The sequence below is a fragment of the Capra hircus genome, chromosome 1 (assembly GCF_001704415.2).
Source record: "Capra hircus breed San Clemente chromosome 1, ASM170441v1, whole genome shotgun sequence".
In the NCBI taxonomy this organism is placed as follows: Eukaryota; Metazoa; Chordata; class Mammalia; order Artiodactyla; family Bovidae; genus Capra; species Capra hircus.
In genome coordinates this window covers 59351024-59375201 of record NC_030808.1, presented here as the reverse complement: position 1 = coordinate 59375201, position 24178 = coordinate 59351024, and the positions used below count along the sequence as shown (strand labels likewise).

The 24178-nt window shown below is 37.4% G+C and overlaps 1 protein-coding gene across 7 annotated transcripts in view; it reads left to right on the top strand.

The window, feature by feature from the left end:
* The window catches only part of ZBTB20 (zinc finger and BTB domain containing 20), an 848072-nt gene that overhangs the window by 209674 nt on the left and 614220 nt on the right, over positions 1–24178 (top strand). For all 7 annotated transcript variants that reach the window (XM_018040121.1, XM_018039867.1, XM_018040637.1 and 4 more), the window contains one exon: positions 18624–18669. The gene's annotated coding sequence lies outside the window, so the exon portion shown is untranslated. The remainder of the gene's footprint in view (positions 1–18623; positions 18670–24178) is intronic.

Sequence of the window (24178 nt, the reverse complement as noted above, 5' to 3'; positions counted from 1 at the left end):
CAGATTCTTTACCAGCTGAGCCACAAGGGAAGCCCAAGAATACTGGAGTGAGTAGCCTGTCCCTTCTCCAGTGGATCTTCCCGACCCAGGAATTGAACCGGGGTCTCCTGCATTGCAGGTGGATTCTTTACCAACTGAGCTATTGGCCCAGAAATTAGATGCTATCATCCAGACAGGAGACAGGTGCCTGTTAGATCTTCAACTGACTGTTTGTCCTGTAGGTCCACTGCTCTGCCGCGGTTTCTCCATATTCCTCCAGCAATCCCTCTGTCTCTTGCTTCCTGGACTAGCTCTGAATGCCCTGCATGCTGTGTGGTTGACCACCTTCTGCAGTATGATCCCAGATACCATAATTCCCTATAGGGAATCAAGCCTGAGACACAGGGCTTTCTGTTCCCTTCTTCACAGTCTTTACTGCTTGCTTCTATGCACCATTATTATTTACATAATGCTGCTGCTGCTGCTGCTAAGTCGCTTCAGTCGTGTCCAACTCTGTGCGACTCCATGGACTAAAGCCTGCCAGGCTCCTCCATCCATGGAATTTTCCAGGCCAAAGAGTACTGGAGTGGGGTGCCATTGCCTTCTCCGTACATATGTATGTCTGTATGTATATATTCTTGTGTATATCTCTTCTGGTAGATTATTAACTCTCTAAAGGCAGACACAAAACTCTGTCTTACATGTTTGTGTCTACAAGTGAATAGTACAGCACCTTGTACCAACCAGGTGCTTAATGCATGTGTGCATACATGTTAAGTCGCTTTGTCTGCCTCTTTGCAAGCCTATGGACCATAGCCCACCAGGCTTCTCTGTCCATGGGATTCTCCAGGCAAGAATACTGGAGGGGGTTGCCATGCCCTCCTCCAAGGGGATCTTCCTGACCCAGGGGTCGAACCCATGTCTTCTCTTGTGTCTCTTGTATTGACAGGCGGCTTCTTTACCTCTAGCGCCACCTGGGAAGCCCCAGGTGTTTAATAAATGCTTATTAATGTTGTTTGATTGAATGGAATCCAAGCAGTTATAAACAATATTGTACTACTTATCCTGTTTTTGCTTCTAGATAATAGATAATAATATAATAATAATAGATAATAGATATAAAGATAATATTAATAATAGATTTTTATTATTTATATTATTAATACAATAATATTAATAACAGATAATTATCTATTATTTTCTATAATAATAGATAAATTCAGATAATAGGTATAAAAATTTCAGAATCTTAATATGCAGCATCTTTTCTTGAAATTTTTAGTCAGTGTCCACTTGTTTAATGTTCAAACTGAAAATTATTTTTAATATACCATTCACAGCGTTCTCCCACTCATCTGAAGTACTGATGTAAACGTAAACAAGCTTCTTATCTCTGTATGGCATGACAGCTTTGGGTGTCAGTTGATGATTTACTTGAGATTGTATGTGAGAGCCTGCATTTTTATCCCCACTTTTCTTCAAGGGACCATTTGTCTCTCTTGAATATTCTCTATGGTCCTGAAATCTGAGGAATTATCCAAACTTGTTTTGTAGATATCATGCAAGTCTTCAAATATGAAAATTCCAGAAATAAGGCTGTTTAGGGACTTTCTTGGTGATCCAGTGGTTAAGACTCCATACTGCCACTGCAGCAGGCATAGGTTCCATCCTTGACCGGGAGCTAAAATCCTACAGGCTTTGCAGCCAACAACAGCAACAAATGGAGGCTATTTGTATAGTTGAAGAATGATACAATTGGAAAGTAGAAAAAAAATCTCTTCTAGCCTCATATTTCACATAAGTAAACTCAAGCCTTGATAGGAACTTTTCCAAAGTCCCACAGCTGCCTAGTAGTGGAACCATATCTTCTGATGGTTGATGGTGGTAGGGGCAGTGTTTTTTGCTGTAGCCTAATAGAATTAGATCCAGAAGCATACCAAAGGAGAAAAACGTATCTCTTGTAGAGACTATATTCTTGCTGAATTTTAAATAGGATTTTCTTTCCTTACCATCTGATATAACCATATCCTATAATGCATCAGGATCTGAAACTAGACCTTGTAATGATAGAAATATATGGGCTCTATGGTCAACTATAAAGTGAATTTGCTTTAGCTTCAATTGAAAAAATATTTTGCATTTGAGTGTGTGCTTGTTTTTAATTTAAAAAATATAATTTACTTGGGAACTTAATTATTACTAGTTCTTGAGATAGTTTTTCAAGCTTTGAGATATGTTATGGATTACTGTAAATCTTGGCAAAGAATTTTGGACAACGATTCTTTTAGTTTCTTTGGTTTTTCCTACTTTGGTTTTGGGATCTGATGAAGGGTGTTGGTCTTGAGACATTTGACTGACATTATTTTTTTCCCACTCTCCAAAGTTTTGAGAAATATTGCTCAAAAGTTTGGGAACTGGGGAAAAAAAATATATATATACATATGTGTATATATATTGACTTGCATTCTTAGCTATTTGGTGGTACATTATTTCATTAAATTTGCTTATTATCCACTTTATTTTCCTCTTTCTTCATGTGTTATTGTTTAAGCCTCTTCCAAAAGCAAGTGATGTGTTTCTAGCCCATTGACTTCAAATCCTATCTGTACTTCTTGGTACCTATTTAGATCCTTCTATTCCCAGAATTAAGCATAATTTATGAGTTACTTCTGGTGTGGAGAAATAAATCTCTAATCAAATAACCCACCTACAAATAACAACCATAAACTCTAACCAGAAACAAAACCAAAGAAAAACTAAACAAAATACAATGATATTAGCATTTTGGAGAATGAACAATAATAGAAGGAAACTTTTTGGAAGGGAGTTGAAGCTTGTATTAAGCAATTAGCAGAGGGTGGGGTGAGTTTCACATTTTTGTGGCTTTTCTTGAGAGCGTCTGCAGTTGTAGTGGCAAAAAAAGGAACTAAACTTCAAAAGAGAGCCTAATGCTTTCAGACTGGAGGAATATGGGAAGGGACAGGGATGCCAGAGAGTGAGAGGTGACTTAAAGAAAGAAAGAGACAGAGATGGGAAAACTCAAATTCCATATTCAAGCTCTGCCTACCACTTTTTGGCTGACCCCAGAACCATACACGCACAGGGCAGACTGAAAGCAATTGGAGCAGGTCTGAATAGGACAGAGTTTGCAGCTTGAGATTAGCCAAGCTAATGACTGGCTGGAACAAAAACACCAGCTTTCTCTGTTTCTGTATAACTGAATCCAGAATTTTTACCGTTAACATTGACAGTGTCCAAGATACAACCCCAAAGTAGTTCAGATACAAAAAACATGGTAAATTGTAATCCTTTCTCAAAGGGAAAGAAAATCAATAGATGAAAATTCTGAAATGATTCAGATATTAAAATTATCAGAAAAGAAATGGAAAGAAGCTGAATTATTAATTATAACAGCTGAATAAAATAAAAGAAAATATGGTTAATATGAATAAAAAGATAGGAAATATCAGCAGAGAAATTCTAAAATATGTATCTGTATTAAAGAATGAAAATTTTAGAACAGAAAAATACAGTATCTGAAATAAATTACCAAGTAGGATTAATAGCATAATGGATGTGGCTGAAGGATGCGAGTGAACTTGAGATAAATAAATCGAATTCATCCAATCTGAAAAAGAGTAATTAAAAAAAAGAATGGAAAGAATAAGCAGAAATTCAGAAGCCTGAAGGAAAATTTTAAAGCATCTACTATATATGCAGTTGAGAATGGGAAGGAAAATTATTTAAGTATTTTAAGAATAAAAGTAAAAGCTTCCTAAAGGTTTTCAAAGACATGCATATTCAAGGAATTTACCAAACTCCAGACACAACAAATTTGATGAAAACAATGCCTAGGCATATCACAGTAAAATTACTGAAAGCTAAAAATAATATTGCACTCAAAATTATATTTAGTGTTCTTTAGATATTACAATGTTGCATTTGAATATATTTTTTAAAGATGAAGAAACAGTAAAATATAGTCTTTAAGTAATAGGCTTTAGTCTCCTAATATCACGCTCTGCCACTTATTAAGTCTATGACCTTGAGACAGTTTCTTTTCTTAGAACACCATTTTCTGCCTTTATAAAATGATGATAAAGATGCAAATAACTCTACCTTATATGGATGATATATAGATTAAATTATATATGCAGGACTCTTGCAAATCACTTAGTGGAGGTTAAATAAATGATAGTTCTTGTTACCTTTTGTTTTTTCCTAAATGCTCTTTGCTTGGTTGTACTTCTTAATCCTTATTATAGAAAATAATTTTCCTTTCTTATAATGCCTTTTTCTAATTTGGTATGAATATTTAATAGTCTTGTATAATAAGTTAAGATGCTATTCCAGTTTTTTCAGTATAGTTTTTATAACAGACTATACTGGTTTTTAAAGGTTTATTGTGTTGCCTTTAAGTATACTTGGACTTGTGTAGGTGCCTGTGTGTGTATGTGTGTGTGTGTGTATCTAGATTTCTAACTGCTTAGGTAATATTTTAATTTATAAAAATCTATCCAGGTTTTCTAATTCCTCTCAAGCTAGTTTTATTTTCAACAAAAATGTCCTTTGAGCTTTAAAATAGCTTTAATAATTGGCTCAAATAAATAGCATACAGTTGCTCATGTACATGTATGCTCAGTCACTAAGTCTTGTCTGACTCCTTGTGACTGTAGCCCACTAGACTCCTCTGTCCGTGGGATTTCCAAGTCAAGAATACTGGAGTGGGTTGCCATCTCCTCCTCCAGATCTTCCTGACCCAGGGATCAAACCCATGTCTCCTGAATTTCCTGAATGTCAGTTGTGTCAGACTCTTTGGGACACTATGGACTGTAGCATGCCAGGCTCCTCTGTCTATGGGATTCTCCAGGCAAGAATATTGAAGTGGGTTGCCAGGCCCTCCTTCAGGGGATCTTCCCAACCTAGGGACTGAACATGTGTCTTCTGTATCTCTTTGTATTGGCAGGTAGATTCTTTACCACTGAGCCACCTGGGAAGCACTTGTGAGTTTGTGAAAGTGTTAGTTGCTAAGTCATGTCCGATTCTTTGTGACCCCCTGACTGTAGCTTGCCAGGCTCCTTTCTCCATGGGATTTCCCAGGCAAGAACACGGGAATGGGTAGCCATTCACTTCTCCAGGGGATTTTACCAATGCAAGGATTGAACCCTGGTCTTCTGCATTGCAGGCAGATTCTTTACCATCTGAGCCACCATGGAATCCCTTATGAATATATAAGGGAAGCCTTTATAGATACATAAATTTAAATTTTATATTTTTATATTTATATATTATATATATATGTATATATATACCATTGTATATATTGCTATCCATTCATCTGTCAGTGGACATTTAGGTTGCTTGTCTTCACTATTGTAAATAATGCTGCTATGAATATTGTGGTGCATGTATCTTTTGAATTAGAGCTTTTGTTTTTCTGGGCATCTGCCCATGAGTGGGATGCTGGATCATATGGTAGCTCTATTTTTAATTTTTTAAGGAAGCCCCATACTGTTCTCCATAGTGACTGCACCAGTTTACATTCCTGCCAACCGTGTATGAGAGGATTCCATCTTCTTCATACCCTCTTCAGCATTTATTATTGGTAGACTTTTTGATGATGGCCATTTTGACTGGTATAAAGTTATGTCTCATTGCAGTTTTGATTTTGATATTCTCACTTTTAAAATGACATTTTATTGACTATATAAACTACGGTACTTATTTTCCCTCAATACTTTGAAGATACTATTCCACTGTTTTCTAGACTGTTGTTGCTGGTGAGGTGTTAACTATCAGTTTACTTGAGCTTCCTCCATAGATAATTTGTCCTTACTCTCTGTCTTTGGTATTTGTACAGATTGTGGATTTTTTGACTCTAAAATTCATTCTTTTCTCTTCTTCTTGGTTGTTTTTGAAGATAGCTGACAATTCAGGATGAATTTCCTAGGCTCCAAAATCAGTTTTCTTCTGCCTGGGCTCATCCAATGGGAATCATTGGTAACTGACTGGAGGAAAGAAGAAATAAAAATATTCCTCCTTTGTCAACTTGGGTTACATTTCCAAGTACCGCTACTTCTCTGTGGTGACTCAGCTGGTTCACCAGGACTCCCTATTTTACCCCTCTGTCCCTTGTCATTGCTAAAAAATTTCTGGGTTGTGTCACCATACCTTGGTTCACTTATCAGCCTCTTCTGCCTACTTCATATTATCTCATTTTAAACACTACGAGTTGTGTTTTCTTTGATTGGATCATCAGTGATACAGTGTTCAAGATTTCACTATAATGTCTCTAGGTTTGAATTTATTTTTAATTATTATTCTTAAGACTTGCTTTATACCTCTGACGTTTCATATCTTTCTCAGTTTTGAAAAGGGTCCATTATTGCTTTGAGATGTTGCCTATTTGTCTTTATTTTCTCATTCCCAACTAAACTTTAGACGTATGTTAGATATTTTTATTCTGTTCTTCATATTTCTTAATCTCTTTTCTTAAATTTTTCATTATAATCTTTTTATTCTAGGTAAATTCCATAGAATTATCTTTCATTTCAGTAATTCTTCCCTTGTCTGGCATCTAATGTGATGTAGCCTCATTTCAAATGTTAACTTTAATATAAATTTTATTCCTATCACATCTGCTTTTTCATGTTTTTTCTTATGTTTGCCTCTTTCTGTAAATTTTTTATCATTTTAAATATTTTATCCCACTAAATTCTGATATTAATATTCTCTCATTTCAGTTCTTAAAGCTGTGCCCTCAAAGCACTTTTGTGCCTGCTGATTCATACGGAAAAGCTTTCCTTTATCTCTGATATTTCTGATATGTAAGCTCTTCTTAATTGGGGCTTGCTTTACCTGTGAGACCCCCACATGATCTAGGTTGTTGAAGGTGTCCTCCTAGAGAGTTGTTTTTTTTCCTTCTTCTTCTTTCTTTCTCTAGGCAGTCCATGCATATTACCTGATGGCCATTCTCTGTGATTGCCATTATTGTACAACTGCCTTTTGTCCCTGAGTCTTCCTGATTATTGCTGAATTGGATAATACCCCCGGGATGTTGTGGGAACATCATAAGGCCTTGTCCTTCACATTCCTTTTCTTCCTGTCTTTTTAGAATTTTAATTTATTGAAAGATTAAACATTTTAAAGGTTTTGTTAGTGTATATGTTTGTATATTTTCTGTTTTCAATATGTTTTAACAGGAACATTTCTAAGATTTTATAGAGAAGAGTAGAGCATACTTCTCCCAGGGGAATTTTTACCATTCCTTTGGCTTAAATGTTTTTGTTTGTATTTTTTTCCCCGAGGATCCCTACCTAACTCATTTTTGTATTTATTCAGGTCTTTACCTGAATGTGATCATTCAGTGATACCATCACTACCCATCCTATCTGAAATTTTAACCACAAATTTCCCACCTTAGAATGTATTTCTCCTTTCCTCGCTTCATTTTCATTCTTAGCATTGACCATTGTCTATCATTTTATGCATTCAAATTATTTTCCTTGCTTATTGGCAGTTACTCACACAAATACATAACTTCCTTGAGATTAGAAATTTTCATCTGTTTTGTTCATCCCTATATCTTTACCATCTAAAATAATGACTGGCTCAAAATAAAGATGCAATAAATATTAGCTTAATGGGTAAAATATTCAGTGGCTGTATATTGTGTGCCTCTCCCTGAACTGGGTGGTGATGATAGAAAGGAAAGTAAAATAGGCAAGATTCCAGCCCTCATGAAGATGGCAGTCTTATAGAGAAATAGATAGACTTAAAAGTCAGTTTATCACAAGTAGACAAAGGTTGTAATTTCAAATGAACTCTTCTAATGAACTTATTGATATCAGGTGGGCATTCTTTGAGGTTGCATGGTGCCTACTGTTGATATGCAATGCTTCTAAGACCTTTTATTCTTTTTCTTATTTTGAGAAGAGACCAAAGAATACACACAAAAACACATCAGAGACAATACTTAGACAGAAAACAATTTTAATGAAGAAGCTGACATAAGTTTGACTAAAGTAGTAAGAAAATGAAAGCAACTAATTATGAAAAATGATACTGAAAAGTATCTTAAATAATACTTTCAGTTCAGTTCAGTTCAGTCGCTCAGTCATGTCCAACTCTTTGCGACCCCATGAATCGCAGCACGCCAGGCCTCCCTGTCCATCACCAACTCCTGGAGTTCACTCAGACTCATGTGCATCAAGTCAGTGATGCCATCCAGCCATCTCATCCTCTGTCATCCCCTTCTCCTCCTGCCCCCAATCCCTCCCAGCATCAGAGTCTTCCAATGAGTCAAGTCTTCGCATGAGGTGGCCAAAGTATTGGAGTTTCAGCCTCAGCATCAGTCCTTCCAGTGAACACCCAGGACTGGTCTCCTTAGGATGGACTAAAAGGCACCTTATCTGACTCCTATGAAACCTGTATGCAGGTCAAGAAGCAACAATTAGAAATGAACATGAAACAGTGGACTGGTTCAATTGTTGCTTGAACAATTGGTAAAGGAGTACATCAAGGCTGTTTATTGTCACCCTGCTTATTTAACTTATATGGAGAGTGCATCATGCAAAATACTGGGCTGGATGAAGCACAAGCTGGAATCAAGATTGCCAGGAGAAATATCAATAACCTCAGATATGCAGATGACTCCACATTATGGCAGGAAGCAAAGAGGAACTGAAGAGCCTCTTAATGAAGATGAAAGAGCAGAGTGAAAAAGCTGGCTTAAAACTCAACGTTCAAAGAACTGACATCCAATCCCAAGACTTCATGGCAAGTAGATGGGGAAGCAATGGAAACAGTGACAGACTGTTTTCTTGGGCTCCAAAATCACTGCAGATGGTGACTGCAGCTGTTACATTAAAAGACACTTGCTCCTTGGAAGAAAAGCTATGACAAACCTAGAGAACATAATAAAACGCAGAGACACTAGTTTGCTACAAAGATCCATCTAGTGAAAGCTATGGTTTTCCCAGTAGTCGTGTACAGATGTGAGAGTTGGACCATAAAGAAAGTTGAGCACCAAAGAATTGATGCTTTTGAACTGTGGTGTTTGAGAAGACTCTTGAGCATTCCTTGGACTGCAGGGAGATCCAACTAGTCCATCCTAAAGGAAATCAACCCTGAATATTCATTGGAAGGACTGATACTGAAGCTGAAGTTCCAATACTTTGGCCACATGATGTGAAGAGCCTGATTCATTGAAAAAGACCCTGATCTGAGAAAGAAAGAAGGTAAGAGCAGAAGGGAATGACAGAGGATGAGATGGTTGTATGGCATCACTGACTTGATGGGCATGAGTTTGAGCAAGCTCCAGACGATGGTGAAGGACAGGGAAGCCTGGTGTGCTGCAGTTCATGGGGTCACAAAGAGTCAGATGTGACTGAGTGACAACAACGACAACATGAAAAATGAACTTTCAGTAAAGTTTTCATAATATTCAGTTTCTTCCAGTGCCACTGCATGATAATCACAAATGCAAAGAAGGGGCCAAATTCTGATGCCCTGTAATTGTACCTAAAGAGCTGGTACACATTTGCCTTTTACAACTCTGCAGGTAGTACACAGAAGAGGATATGCTTTTGCCTTATCATAGTAAATAATAAAGTTCACAGCTATATTTACACAGGTTGAGTTTTCAGCATGTAAATTCCTGTGAAGAATGTTAAATCTCTGCTGCTACTGCTGCTGCTAAGTCGCTTTAGTTGTCTGATTCTGTGCGACCCCATAGACGGCAGCCCATCAGGCTCCCCCGTCCCTGGGATTCTCCAGGCAAGAACACTGGAGTGGGTTGCCATTTCCTTCCCCAGTGCAGGAAAGTAAAAAGTGAAAGTGAAGTCGCTCAGTTGTTTCCAACTCTTAGCGACCCCGTGGACTGCAGCCTACCAGGCTCCTCTGTCCATGGGATTTTCCATGCAAGAGTACTGGAGTGGGGTGCCATTGCTTTCTCCTGTTAAATCTTTAATAGGTATTTAATATACATTTCAGTTGATTTTTCTACCAACTGTAATTGTAGTAATTATTTTATTTATATGTGGGAAAGGTCTGTCACCTAAGAAAAAGCTAATAGATTTTTTGTCAGTTTTTTCTTTATGTTAAAATTCTTTCCATTTCTAATGGCTTTTATGTTCCTACTGCTGTCTTATGTTTTTTTTTTTTAAACTTATTGTCCCTCACATCTACTTACTTTTTTCTTGTCTTTAAATCCTTTTTCTTTTCTTTTTCTCTACCCAAAATGTCCATTCCTGGGCTTTTAGTCAAATCATCTCTCTATTTTGCTGCAGACATTGGCTGGCCAACACAAAAGAACTAATTTGTAGTAAGCCCCTTCTCCTAAATGCCGTGAATTATACTATCGGTTGCTTTCATATATACAATCTTATTCAATTACCATTAAAAACTCTGCATGTTAGACAAAAGCCACCCCATTTTAAATAAGATGAGACTGAGTATTTAGGGAGAACATGTAAGTTCCCCTAGGATCCACACTTAGTAAGCTGGAATTCAAATCCTAAACTTCTTATTGGAAATGGTTGCTGTTCTTATTATAATTCCATTGCATCTCCTAGATATTGTACCTCCAGCCTCCCTAGTATTGCTTTTGAAGTTTGCCATTGATTGAACAAAATTTATAATAAAAGAGAGCCTATAGCTTCAAGTCTTCCATGTGGCAGATAGACTTGGAATGTAGAGAAAACAACAGTAGGGGTAGCTGTTACCTATCTAATTTTACAGTCTCTCTTGATTGAAAACTGCTGCTCCAAACCTTATATTTACACATCTGACCAATATTTATGGAGTGTTTTATTGTGTGTCAGGCACTAAACCAGACCCTGAGTATAGAGTGCTGAACAAAATAATGTGGCCTCTCTAGCATGTACAACCTAGTGAGGGAGAGGGAATAAACAGCTAAACCAGTAACCACATGGATAATTCAAACTGCACTGGATTCCAGAAAGAATAAAATAATGGTTGGGTCTGTCTCAGGAACAGTAGTCAGATCCAGTCTCTCTGAGACCGAGAAGAACTACACAATTGGTTAGGAACTGCAGAGCTCTTTCAGGGACCTGTGTGTGTCAAATTCTAGCATACCAGCTATCTGCTGAAGAGGGAGATAAGGATCAACCTGTCCACCTCGGGATCAAACCAATCAGGCTTTGTGATCTGTTATTAAATTTGAGACTCAGATTCTGATAATTTAGTTTTGTACTGATTAAGAGGAAAAATAGGAAAGAGGAGTCAAAGAAAGAAGCTGCAAGATCAGGCCTTTAAAGATTGAAAAATATTTTGTTTAGAGATGTAGCTCTTTAATTTTTCAATGCATTGTGAATTATTTAATCATTAGGAATAGATGTAACACAATTCATTCGGTATTCCTATACCCAATATTTAACCCAAATACCCAATATTTAACCCATGTGTGTGTTAGTCACTCAGTCATGTCCAACTCTTTGTGAACTCATGGACTGTAGCCCGCCAGGCTCCTCTGTCCACAGAATTCTCCAGGCAGGAATACTAGAGTGGGTAGCTATTCCCTTCTCTAGGGATCTTCCTGACCCAGGGACTGAACTCAGGTCTCCTGCAGTGCAGGTAGATTCTTTACTGTTTGAGCCACAAGGCAAGCCCCATTTAACCCATAGCTACTATTAATTCATTTGGTTCTGTACTAGGAACTAATGACATAATGGTGAATAAGACAAAACCTGTGTTTCCTATTTTACAGTCTTATGTGAAAGACAGTTACAATGTGTGATGATTATTATGACAAGTTTAAACACAGGACATCAGATTCTCGAAGAGGTAACACCTAAATTAAGACCCCAGGAATGTGTACAAGCTGGTCAGTAGAATTATCACATTCCATAAAAATAAATCTTTTCCATAATCATAGCTTCAAGTTGAGAATATTTTGAAAATATTATTTTTAACATTTTTTAAGCTTTAATTTTGTTAATTTTCTTTACTAACCCTTAAACTTTAATGTACAAAGTTAAGTTTTAAAAGTCATCTATTAAACAACTATTTTCTATTTAATAAATTCCAAAGTGTGACTTACAGGATAGAATTATTAATATTAAGTATATTGTGGATCAGGGTCCTATGGAGAGTCCAAATTCATCATGTTTATACATAAAATTTGATATTAAATTGTTTCAAGTGGTAGCCAATAATAATAGAAATTTTACATACAGAATTATTGTGTAGGCTTAGCTTTTATTACACTCTGTAGCTTTATTAGAGCAAGTGTGACCTAAAGTCTAGACAGACCAACTATGCCTTTGGATTAACGGGTGTTTATCATATGATTTCCTTTTCCTTCCTTATTGCCTTTTATCTGTTTCCCGTTCACAGAGCTGATAAATACATAACTTTTGCTTCTCTCTATTCTCCTTTCTGATAGGGCTAAATCTAACTTAGTAATTTATAAAAATAAGCATAACTAACAAGTTTTTCAAGTCTGCTTTTAAAATTATATTCCTCTTAATCTTCATAAACTTTCAGTTCAGGTAAACGCAGAATTCAGGACACCTCAATGTAAAAAAATAAGCTGGCTTTATTGGTTATTAAAACATTTTATAATATAATAATAATTGAGCACCCAGATCAATTGTAGGTCTGGAAGAAGTGAATACATATTAAATAAAATAAAAGTATTTTAGATTACATAGTATCTTTTCTTAAAATAGGCCAAATTTAAAATGTAAGACACTATATATTCCTAAGAATGCTCATTCAGTCATGGGGGAAATATTTTTTAGTTTAAATTTAGGCTCAGAGCTCTTTTATGGAGCCATTTCTCCTGCAGACCCAGCTGAGACTCTTTTCAGTGCCTTAAGTGAATTGCTGTTGTTGTTGTTCAGTTACTAAGTCGTGTCAGACTCTTTGGGACTCCATGAACTGTATCACACCAGGCTTCCGTGTCCTTCACTATCTCCTGGAGTTCGCCTAAATTGATGTCCATTGAGTCAGTAATGCTATCCAACCATCTCATCCTCTGTCGTCCCCTTCTCCTCCTGCTCTTAATCTTACCCAGCATCAAGTTCTTTCCCAATGAGTTGGTTCTTCATATCAGGTAGCCAAAGTATTGGAGCTTCAGCTTCAGTGTCAGTCCTTCCAATGAATATTCAGTGTTTATTTCCTTTAGGATTGACTGATTTGATCTCCTTTTAGTCCAAGGAACTCTCAAGAGTCTTCTCCAGCACCACAATAAGTGAATTAGGTATTTGATTTATTAATGGCTCAAGAAGTAACATTAAACACCCCCTCTTCCATCACTAGCCAGGCCCATCCAGTATGAAGGGAAGATAAACTTTTAGTCAACACAGCACAAAGTTAGACCTATTCAGTTCCCACTGGGGAACACAGCTATGCCAACCTAGAAGTAGAAAGAACTTGAAAAATAAATCCTCTATAGTATATCTCCATCACGAATGGTACTGATAGTAACTTCACCTTCATAAAACCCAAACAATTCTAGGGATTATGTAAACTGCAATGGATTCTAAAGACACTGTGTAACAGTTCTTTGTGCTGTCCTCCAGATCAAATCAGAAGGTCTAAAACCTCAGTATGTATTAATTTTTGTATTTGAAGCCCTGAGAGCAAAGCCAGTTGTAATACTTTTTACTTCTATTTGCAAAACCTTGTGTTTTATGTGAACTCAGGTCATTTGCAGAGTCTCTTTAGAATACCTAAAAAAGTGATACTGTTCATGTGTGACTTTTGGGGAGCCTACAACACCTGATCCTCATTCCAGCTGAATAATTATGTTTACCTTTGCCCTTATAGTTCCATTTCCTGATTGTTTCAGTTACGTGTAGACAGTGGTCCTTCATTTTTCATTCAGAAAAGTGGGCACATATTACTGCCTTCCTCTTGCGTACTCGAATCGGTGCTTTAAAATGCTGGTTAGAGTTGCACATTGTAGCTATTAATATTGTCCGAGTGTTTACTGATTCAGAAATGTTCTGTGAACGTCCAGCACATGACTGGCTCCTAGATGAGCTGTAGAATAGAAAGTGATATATTGAGCAAGCTATCTTTGTAATGCCTTACTTCTTCTTTAGCTTAAAGGTACAAACATTCTCTCCTTTCCTCCTGCAACTAGGACAATACTAATAGCTTCTGTTCAGCAATGTTTGCTTTCATACTGTGCTATCGCATATAATGTGTGCTTAGTCACTCAGTCATGTCCAACTCTTTGGGACCCCATGGACTGTAGCCCACCAGGCTCCTTTGTCCATGGGGATTCTCCAGGCAAGAAAACTGGAGTGGGTTGCCATGCAGGGGATCTTCCCAACCCAGGGATTGAACCCAGGTCTCCCGCATTGCAGATGGATTCATTACCATCTGAGCCACCCAGGGAAGCCCAAGAATAGTGGAGTGGGCAGCCTATCCCTTCTCCAGGGGATCTTCTGGACCCAGGAATCGAAACAGGGTCTTCTGCATTGCAGGTGGATTCTTTACAGGCTGAGCTTCCAGGGATACATAGGCACAATCTTATAGGTTAGGTAACATGGTCATCATTTTTGTTGTTGTTTAGTCACTAAGTCATGTCCGACTCTTTTGCGACCCCACGGGTTGTAGCCTGCCAGATTCCCCTGTCTATGGGATTTCCCAGGCAGGAATACTGGAGTGGGAACTCCTGAATACTAAATACTGAAGTGGCAACTTCCTTCTCCAGTGGCTCTTCCCGACCCAGGGGTTGATCTCACATCTCCTGCATTGGCAGGTGTATTCTTTACCACTGCACCGTCAGGAGAGCCTGATCATCATTTTACAGACAGGGAAAACGTAACTCATTTAAGATCATACAATTGAAAAGAGGGATCTAGAACTCAATTCTAGGTGTCTCTGGTAGCAAAAGCTAATCAGCTATCCACCATCCTGCCTCATATAACTCTGCTGTTGTCCCAGACCCACAAGTCCTTGATCCCATAAATAGCTTCTCTTGCTGCGTGGCACAGCCTCACACAGGCTGACCCCATTGACTGAACCAGAGGGCGATCGTGTGGCATTAGCTTGCGAGAGGCAAATGCCCACTCTGGTTACAGGTCATAAGGATACTGTGTGCTACATTCTTTTATCTGCACAGCCAAGTGCTTCACATCCCTCACCACCACCCACCCTGGCTAGGGATTCCCTCAGCCCTGGTCTGTCCAGCCTTACCTTCTTTTCTTTCCCTGGAGGTGATTGTACAGCATTGTCTTTGGCAAAGCTAGAAAGTAACTCACTTATTTACTTCGGGTGACAATAAATAACTATATCTTGTTAATAATTGTGCATGTTCTCTGTAGCTTTAGACAATCAGAGACAGTCTTACACATCTGGTATCTGAGATTGAATCAATTTTCTTTCATACTGGTCTCCTAAAATATAATTCTATTAACAAAAATTAGACTCAGTTCAGTTCAGTTCAGTCGCTCAGTCATGTCCGAGTCTTTGCGACCCCATGAATCGCAGTACACCAGGCCTCCCTGTCCATCACCAACTCCCAGAATTCACTCAGACTTGCATCCATAGAATCAGTGATGCTATCACCTCTGTCGTCCCCTTTCCTCCTGCCCCCAATCCCTCCTAGCATCAGAGTCTTTTCCAATGAGTCAACTCTTCACATGAGGTGGCCAAAGTACTGGAGTTTCAGCTTTAGCATCATTCCTTCCAAAGAAATCTCAGGGCTGATCTCCTTCAGAATGGACTGGTTGGATCTCCTTGCAGTCCAAGGGACTCTCAAGAGTCTTCTCCAACACCACAGTTCAAAAGCATCAGTTCTTCGGTGCTCAGCCTTCTTCATAGTCCAACTCTCACTTCCATGCATGACCACAGGAAAAACCATAGCCTTGACTAGATGGACCTTAGTCGGCAAAGTAATGTCTCTGCTTTTGAATATGCTATCTAGGTTGGTCATATCTTTTCTTCCAAGGAGTAAGCGTCTTTTAATTTCATGGCTACAGTCACCATCTGCAGTGATTTTGGAGACCAAAAAAATAAAGTCTGAAGGATAAAAACATACACACTTATAGTAATTTACTAGGGCATTTTATAAGTGATACACATTCATGTACTTAAGACTTTTTGAGTGTTATGTAAATATCAGTTTTTGCTCAATCATACAAAAAAGTCAACCTGATATGTTTTCTCAAAGTGTGGCAGATCTGTCACAAGTTCCATAAACTGTATGTATTGTGTTTATGTCTTTATCTGAGCTGTAGTAAATATTTTAAATTTTGTTTTTTTTGTTGTTGTTGTTTTAAGACTATTATTTTGGATCAGTTTTGGATTCACAGTAAAATTAATAGAAACATTAATTTTTTAAAAATATAAATTTATTTATTTTGATTGGAGGCTAAATACTTTACAATATTGTATTGGTTGTACCATACATCAACATGAATCTGCCACGGGTATACCCGTATTCCCCATCCTGAACCCCCCTCGCACCTCCCTCCCCATACCATCCCTCTGGGTCATCCCAGTACACCAGCCCCGAGCATCCTGTATCATGCATCAAACCTGGAAATAGAACTGCCATACGACCCAGCAATCCCACTGCTGGACATACACACCAAGGAAACCAGAATTGAAACGTGTACCCCAGTGTTCATCGCAGCACTGTTTATAATAGCCAGGACATGGAAGCAACCTAGATGTCCATCAGCAGACAAATGGATAAGAAAGCTGTGGTACATATACACAATGGAGTGTTACTCAGCCATTAAAAAGAATGCATTTGAATCAGTTCTAATGAGGTGGATGAAACTGGAGACAATTATACAGAGTGAAGTAAGCCAGAAAGAAAAACACCAGTACAGTATACTAATGCATATACATGGAATTTAGAAAGATGGTAACAATAACCCTGTATGAGAGATAGCAAAAGAAACGCATTAATTTTAAAAGTACTTTTAAATTGTTAGTTCTGTGAGGGTAAGGTGTTTTCTAATTTATCTTTTACAGTATAATGCTGAACAGTACTTTCATGCAATAGATGCTCACTAAATATTGTTGACTTATTAAGTAAGTTTGTAATAAGTTGAACAGATTTGTAGTCCTAAATTGTTCTTGCCATCATTTCACTCTGCATAATTAAGGAAGTTTTACTAAGATGATTAAAAAATGTGTTATCAAATTACTGGTTTATATTCTAAAGCAATGGAATAGAAGAGACCCTGGCTGTACCCCTATGAGGAACCAGGGAGGATGTGTTTTTCACTGTAGGTATTCTTAGTGGATTTCATGTGTGACTGAGTTAACTTATTTCACATATGAAGGTTAGATTTATCATTTCCATATGGCACTCTAAAACTTTTTTCCTTTACCCTTCTCTGACAACTAGTTTTTCTTATTATAAAAGTAATGTTTATTGTAGTGATTAACTGTGTATGAAAGTAAAAAGAAAAAATTAAAATCATGAATAATCTTATTATCCAAATATAATCATTTAATTTTTTGTGTTCTTATTTTTTCTCTCAGCCACACAAATTCTATTATGTCCATACAATTGGTACTCTGTATAACATACTTTAGAATATTTCTTTATATGGATGTGCTATACATTATTTTTCTACTGTTGAAAATTTAGCTTAGCTAGGTTAGTTTTAGTTTTTTGCTAACATAAATCTCTGTTGATGTTCAGTTATATAAGGTAGAGGTTTAGAATTAAAATTACTGTAGAAGTAAAGATTCAGAGTTTTAAATTCTTAATCGTATTACTTAATAGTTTTCCAGAAAAATTTTAGCAATTCCTACTCCCCTCAGAAGTGTATGAAGAGGTGTTTCACTGTCATCATAAAAATTGATTATTTTTTTCACACTTTTAAGCAAGTTTTATCAACTAGACTTAATGACTTTAATATGTTCCTATCATCAACTATGTTTAGAAGTATAGAGATTAAATATTTTAGTTTGCTTTCAGAGAGATTACGAAATATGTCTAAGGGTCACAGTAGTTCAGAGGCTGCATTTTGCAATACAGTTTCCACCTTCATGCAGATATTTTTTTGGTCTAATTGTACACTCTGCATACTTAGTTTAAGCTGACTTCTTTACCAATACCTACTTCGATGGCAGTTTTTTCACTGTGTTGCATTGAGGCATCATATCTAATGTGGCTTTAGCATTTCCTCTTACAGAAATCTCATTTCTATTTGCTGTTGTAACTTTAAGTTAATGAACATAGAGCTTATGTTTATTTATTTATACATTTCTGTGGACTGTTCTACAAAAGCGCATTTCTTCCTCACCAGTCCAAACTGAGTGTTGATGAATCTGAGTAGCAGTCATATTTCTATTAGGAAGGCACTAGTCATGGAAGAATACCAAAGAAAAAAATCATTTTTAAGTGTTTATTTCATCCTCTGGTAAAAATATTTTCGTTTTAGAGACCATGGTGAGTCTTAGTCCCTTGCTGGTACTTGTTTTTGATCACATTGCTCCAGGAAGCTGTGTGTGCATATACTCACACATATGAATTTAAGGTGAACTGAAATATCCTATGGGGAAAATTCAGATATAAAATAGCCTACTTGTTTAAGGACTACAATCTTTTCTACTTGTCTGCAGAAATTGTCTCAGCATAAATACTGGCTCCACTTCAAAAATTATTTTTACTTACAAAATATATTTGGTTTACATTTCAGAGTACCTGATAAATTACAAGTCTGTCTGTGCCCCATAGCTGCACAGGTATGTATATGAATTACCTATAGTTATGTTAATCTATATATCAGCTGGTAAGTGATTACATTTGGGGGCATTAAAATTGCTTACAGATTTCATTATGTGAAAATGTTAATTTTTGAGTACCTTCAAATATTGACAAGCATCAAAGGATATTACATTTTATATATACCTTGCATTTCACTCTATTGTAAGAATCAAATAAACATTTCTAAGATTTGATGAAGCAGAATAATTCTAGTTACAAAGCATTCATCTTAGAAACTGTTTCATGGAACTGTTCTATTAAAGTGGCTCCTGATGTGGGATCAGAGACTCTTGCAAAACTACTGTTTTTGACACTATTGTTTTAAAACTTTTTTTGTGTTACTTTTGAGTTTGTTTTCTGCGGTGGCTGCTTTAGGTAAGGAGTAGTTGCACATGTACTTCCTGCCTGCTGCACTGTCTCAAGCACTAGAGTAATGGGAAAAAAAAATGTTTGCACCTGTTTGAAAACCTCAACTGTGTGGTGTTGTGGTTTCTGGGCAACAGGCAGGAATTCTCAAAAGCTTGGTTGCACCTGGTCAATTGTTGTTTGCAGCTGTGTCGTATGATTGAGTACACAGAGAAGCTTGTTAGCAGTTTGCTTGTACTGGTACATATTTTGTGTCCTCCAAGTTTGAAAGATTCTTGCTTGATGTAGTCCTTGAGCTATTACACTGGTTTATTATAAAACTCACTGATTCTAGTTCCCAAATATTTCATCCAAATTCTTTGTTCTCAGTCTCAAATATTATCTTAGCAACTGTTGACTGCCCTAGATAATGTGTATGCTAAGTTCTCCAAATACTTGGGGAGAGTAGATCTCTCAGGATAACTGGGTTGATAATAATTTTTGTCCTCATAGAGACATTTTCTGTTTGGCTCAATTTCACTATGTTGGCAACCCCACGATGTGAGGCTGGATGTAGTTATTGATCCATTTAGCTGAACAGATTTGAAAGCATTTGGCTATTAGTGGACACATGGGGCATATTCAGAAAATTTAAGTGATATTAAGAAAATTCAAGATGATTTCTTGATTTGTGCATGTGTCTCCATTGCAGCTGAGTGGAAGTGAGAGAGAAAATAAGGAAAAATTAGATAATTATCTTTGAAAAGGAACTAAAATCCAGATGTAAAATTTAAGACTGCAATATCATCCTTTAGCTTTATCAAATCCTGAAACTGAAAGTGAAAGTCGCTCAGTCGTGTCCGACTCTTTGCTACCCCATGGACTATACAGTCCATGGAATTCTCCAGGCCAGAATACTGGAGTGGGTAGCCTTTCTCTTCAGAGAACTTCCCAACCCAGGGATCGAAGCCAGGTCTCTCGCATTGCAGGCAGATTCTTTACCAGCTGAGCCACAAAAGAAATCCTTTATCAAATCCTAGTCTCATGATGTTTTTTCCTAAGCATTTCTGTTAGTGATGTTTCTTTTAGGTAACAGCTCTACAAGTTGTCTGACAAGTATCTATATTTTTAACATAGATAAGCTCTTATGAACTATATCCTGTACTAGTTAGCTAATGTTCTATAAATATATTATAGAAAGTGGCCAGTCAATATACAAAGCATTTAATTAAATAATTTATTTGGTAGTACCAAATTCCTGATATTGAAAACGTATTCAACTAACTTGCATTAGTCTTTTAAAAAATGCTTATGAGTTTTTATTGGTATTTAGTAACATAGAATCTTAGAGCTTGTATATCTTCTCCTTTTATTGACCTGTTTAAATGTGGTTTTTTTTTTTAACTACCATAATATGAATTTAATTGACCTCCTTGGGAGTAAGACACATAGGTACTGAGCTAAGCGTATGGGTTTCCACAGTCTCTTAGTACAATGCCTTGTACATACTAGGTGGTAAGTAAATGTTGAATGAATGCATGTATAAATAGAACATTTCTGAAAGAATAGAGACCTAGAAACTTGTTATTTGCTTTATATTTTGGATTGTCTTCATGTGCTTCCTTTAGCTCCCACACTGCGGATGAGACGGAGATGAGACTACTGATAAATTCTTTCCTTAAAATGAGAAATGAATATATAAGAATTGATACTTAACACAATCAAGAACTGCCATAACACTATTTGCAATATACTTTGCATTCATTTTGCTGACTATGAGAAAAGTCTTTACATTATCCCTATTTTACACAGAATGCTAAGGCAGTCAATGACTAAGTCACTAGTCACCTTGAAAATGTTTTTAGCGTAGATATAAATAAAATTCTGTATTATGTGAGCAATGCTATGGCTTTCCTAAGCAATCATTTTCTCCCCCAAACCCTCCTACCCCAACCCTATCACTATCTCAATGAAAACACAAACTATGCAGGCTTTCTTAGGATCAGGTAGATCAGGTCACATTTAAAAATTTGTGTTTTCCTAAACATAAGTAATGGGCCCTGTATTTACTGTACACATGTTTATAATTATGCTTTCTGTTATTCACTGAATTCCAATTGTAAATAAATGAAGAAAAAGCCAAGTAGAAGTAGAGTCAAAATAGTCTTTGTCGTGACCTGCTTTAGTTAACGCCCCTCTAAAGTTCCATTAAGTATGGCACGAGGCAGTCATATAACAATGGCAGAGGTACCAAAGTGATCCCATTATCTGCATCAAAACATCTTTCTTAGGCATCTCAAATTCTGGTTGATGATATTCATGTGTACTATTAGGTATGGAAGTACACAATCTGTTTCCTCTGGGAACAGCTTTTCTTTCATCTTAGTTTACACCAGTGGGTGAGAGACCAATATCAGGGACATTATTTTTTTCCAGAAACTTAGTGTGGTAGAATCAACTATGTCCTTTTGTTAGACTAATATTAGAATTGAGAGAGAACCAAAACTATGTATTAGCTAGAATATGAAACCAGATGATAGCAGATGCTTCAGTGACCTGTACTAGGAATTACAGTTTGGAATACTCAGGAGGGAGACATCACTAAACCCTAGGATTCCTGAGCATAACTGCAGATTTCCCCATGATTTCAGGGTTAAAGAAAGAAAAGGTTAAAGGAAGAAAATATTTATTGAGGACATAGCATGTCTAGATATAATTTCTTTCTCTTTCCCCTTCCTTTTATCCCTCCCTCCCTCATTTCCTTCCTTCCCACAATAATTAAATACGTACCATTTGTTAGACACTGAGTTAGGCTAAATAGATAAAACAGGGTCCTTGCTCTCAAAGAGCATACAGAGATATGTCACCAGAGTCCTTTTGTCTTCACCACTTATTAGTATAGACCCAGTCAAGGTAACCTAATTTTTTTGTTTGTTTGTTTGCTTTGTTAATCCTTTGGAAAATTGGAAAAAATAGTAGTATCTACATTATATATTGCTGTGTTGAGTTAGATATAACAACACATGTAAAATTCTTAGTTCAGGGGTTGGTATATAGCAAATGCTGAATAAATCTTAGCCAACTATTATTATTTCCAACACTATCCCCACCACTACTACAACTTAGATGCTGAAGGAAGATCACCTATTTGCCTGAGAGCAAGTATCTTGGTCTGGACATTGTCACATTGATTGTTCTAAAAGTTCTAACTAATCACCTCTAATTTCTTTTAGAAAAAATTATAAAAATCACATAGGGTTAGAACTTGAAGGGATCTTCAGTCAGTTCAGTCGCTCAGTTGTGTCCAACTCTTTGCGACCCCATGAATCGCAGCACGCCAGGCCTCCCTGTCCATCACCAACTCCTGGAGTTCACTCAGACTCACATCCATCGAATCAGTGATGCTATTCAGCAATCTCATCCTCTGTCGTCCCCTTCTCCTCCTGCCCCCAATCCTTCCCAGCATCAGAGTCTTTTCCAGTGAGTCAACTCTTCACATGAGGTGGCCGAAGTACTGGAGTTTCAGCTTTAGCATCATTCCTTCCAAAGAAATCCCAGGGCTGATCTCCTTCAGAATGGACTGGTTGGATCTCCTTGCAGTCCAAGGGACCCTCAAGAGTCTTCTCCAACACCACAGTTCAAAAGCATCAATTCTTCGGCGCTCAGCCTTCTTCACATTCCAACTCTCACATCCATACATGACCACAGGAAAAACCATAGCCTTGACTAGACGGACCTCAGTAGGCAAAGTAATGTCTCTGCTTTTCAATATGCTGTCTAGGTTGGTCATAACTTTTCTTCGAAGGAGTAAGCGTCTTTTAATTTCATGGCTGCAGTCACCATCTGCAGTGATTTTAATAGTTATCTATTTAATGTTTTTACTTTATCCATGATGAGAAAATAAGCTTAGAAAAGTTCATGTACTTGTCAGGGTTACACAGAATAGTGGGTAGTTCAGTTCAGTTGCTCAGTCATGTCCAGCTCTTTGTGACCCCATGGACTGCAGCACACCAGGCTTCCCTGTCCGTCACCAACCCCTAGAGCTTGCTCAAACTCATGTCTATTGAATCCATGATGCCATCCAACCATCTCATCCTCTGTCAACTCCATCTCTTCCTGCATTCAATCTTTTCCAGCATCAGGGGCTTTTCGAATAAATCAGCTCTTCGCATCAGGTGGCCAAAGTATTGGAGCTTCAGCTTCAGCATCAGTCCTTCCGATGAATTTTCAGGGTTGATTTACTTTAGGATTGACTGGTTTCATCTCCTTGCAGTGCAAGAGACTCTAAAGAGTCTTCTCCAACACCACAGTTCAAAAGCATCAGTTCTTTGGCGCTCAGCTTTCTTTATGGTCCAACTCTCACATCAGAACATGACTACTGGAAAAACCATAGCTTTGACTAGATGGAACTTTGTTGGCAAAGTAATGTCTCTGATTTTAATATGCTCTCTAGGGTGGTCATAGCTTTTCATCCAAGGAGTGAAACTCAACTCAAGGAGTGTATACCAATACAGAGTGATTTTTATATTCCAGAGAAATGTTTATATATAGATACGTTGTGTTAGTTGCTCTGTAGCATCCGACTCCTTGTGACCCATTAGATTGTAGCCCTCCAGAATTTTCTGTCCATGGAATTCTCCAGGCAAGAATAATACTGGAGTGGGTAGCCATTCCTTTCTCTAGGGAAATCTTCACAACCCAGGGATATAACACTGAAGAAGCTGAAGTTGAACAGTTCTATGAAGACCTACAAGACCTTTTAGAACTAACACCCAAAAAAGATGTCCTTTTCATTATAGGGGACTGGAATACAAAAGTGGTAAGTCAAGAAACACCTGGAGTAACAGGCAAATTTGGCCTTGGAATGCAGAATGAAGCAGGGCAAAGGCTAATAGAGTTTTGCCAAGAAAACGCACTGATCATAGCAAACACACTCTTCCAACAACACAAGAGAAGACTCTACACATGGACATCACCAGATGGTCAACACCGAAATCAGATTGATTATATTTTTTGCAGCCGAAGATGGAGAAGCTCTATACAGTCAACAAAAACAAGACCAGGAGCTGACTGTGGCTCAGATCATGAACTCCTTATTACCAAATTCAGACTCAAATTGAAGAAGGTAGGGAAAACCGCTAG